Source organism: Myxocyprinus asiaticus, chromosome 5 (genome assembly GCF_019703515.2).
Source record: "Myxocyprinus asiaticus isolate MX2 ecotype Aquarium Trade chromosome 5, UBuf_Myxa_2, whole genome shotgun sequence".
NCBI lineage: Eukaryota > Metazoa > Chordata > Actinopteri > Cypriniformes > Catostomidae > Myxocyprinus > Myxocyprinus asiaticus.
In genome coordinates, this window is record NC_059348.1 from 9,677,106 (window position 1) to 9,679,401 (window position 2,296).

Below are 2,296 nucleotides of genomic sequence, written 5' to 3' on the forward strand. Positions count from 1 at the left end.
TACTTTTACTTTCAATTTTGGAAGTGTTACAAACTAACCTGCGTGGCAAATAATATTATGAAGATAACTGTGTGTGTGTTTTTTTGTTTTGATTTTTTTTAAGAAAAGGAGCTCTTAAAGTAAAAATGGCAAAACATTTTTATTTATTTTTTTTTTATAAAAAAAATCTGTTATAAATCTAGAGGATTTTACTTTATTATGTTGCATCTTTGTATGGTATAAGAAAGCAAATTTTCAGTGGTTTACAAATACAAATTCTAAAAAGGACTGAGAAAGTATTTTGCTTAAACGTGTGCAAAATATTATACATTTACAGATTTAAAATATGGTAAATGTACTTCTTAGATTTGTTAATGTTATCATATAATGAGCTGCCTTTATTGTTAGACAAAAAAATACAATTGTGATTTCAACAAAACTGTTCTATTTTATTAACCTGTATGTGCTGTTGTTCAGACATTTTTGTACCAGTCAACCCCTTATTTTATGTATAGAGATGGTGTCCTTCTTCTGAGTGGTCTAGGTCCAATGTGACTTTTCCTGTTGGTAATGTTTTTTTCTTTTCTTTTCTTTTTTTAAAAATAGCACTCAATCGTATTTGTCCCACCATAGAAACGAATGGGAAAATTCTTTGACACACACAAAGAAATTAACTGAGACTGTAATACTGCCACAGTGCATAACATACCCACACCTACAACCACCTACAATCTTGTCTGACCACTCCTCTTCTACATCACATGTATTGGTACAGGGACTAGGAATGGGTGTTACAAAGTTTACATTGCACTGTATTCATCTAGAGCACCGGTTTTCAAAGTGTGGGGTGTGCCTAGAGCATGTCAGGGGAGGCACGGAGAGAGAGTGGTAAAAAAATGTATATATTATATATAGTGAGAGAGTTTAACTATTATATTATATTTAAAACATTGTTTAAACAGTTCTGAAAATAATAAGCAAAAAAAACAATATTTATCAAGAATCTTTGTGAAGATTTGTCAAGCCCGCCAATAAAGCAGATGTGACTAATTACAATGGAGCGGTTTCTGAGACCACCAAATGCGAATCCTTCAGTTTCAGGGGGTCAAACCCAAAAGATGGCGATACGATCAGCAGTATTTACACATAGGATTTACAAAGACATGATCGATTGATGCACCACGACCTTTATGTGTCGTTTGTCAGGAGAGACCTGCTAAACTCCGCAGATACCTTGACACCAAGCATGCTGAGGATTGACGAATCCACTGGTTTGTTTGGGTAGGAGTACGTCCTGCACTGCTTGTGAAGGGGGAAATCTTTATCCTAGGCGATGATTTAGCAGGTGGAAAAGTGCTGCCTCTACCTGATATTTTGGATTCTCATGATGGCTTGTGTTTCTCCTGATGGCTTGTCACAAGCTTTTCCTTCAGTGTTTACTTCCTGTGTTGTGAAGACATAAGTTGAAAGATGTATTGGACTTGTCAGGCTCCTTCCTTGTGTCAGATTGTGAGAAAGAGGTGTGTGGAAAGTCACACCTACTCAGGTCAAAGGATGTTGTGGACAGGATGTTCCGTGTGATGTATTTGTGTTTGTTTGACCTTCATGCTAATAGAGGGTGCTGTGTTATAAGAGGTTGTTGATGAACAATATTCTCTTGTTCAGTAAAGATGTCTACAGTGTTGTAGTACCCAGCCATGGTGTGATGTTGCCTCCCATACCTGCAACAGAGAAATAGTTAGAACTATATAGTGTTATAGTTAGACTAGGTGAATTCAAGTAAGTTCACTACTGCATATTGATACAGATATGACATTCAGCAAATACATGTCTGAGACCTTGACTCGCTGTCAACACTTAATCTAGAAAAGGCAACATCTCAGCCTGTTTGTTAATTAGTGGATAGAGTTTTAATGCGTACGTGGATTCCCCATGGTGAGGAGAATAAGGATTGGAGCACTGTATATCAGATTGTTGTTAACTATACATACCGACAATATGTCTTGTCTGGCCCATAATCACCCTAGGGATCACCTAGACATAAAGTCGGTTTCTGAATTGCTTCTTTTAGCCAGGTCTAAAGTCAGATGTGGTTCAGTACTGTCAAACATGTGATATTTGTCAACACTCAGGGAAATCCAATCAAGTGGTGGCAAAGGCTCCTCTGTGTCCAATATGAGTCATGGGAGAACCATTTTATTGTGTCCTAATTGACTGTGTTGGCCTGTTGCCAAAAACCAAGTCTGGATATCAGCACAGCAATCCAATTTCCTGAAGCCATCCCTCCCCATAAAATCACAGTTACTGTGATCATAAG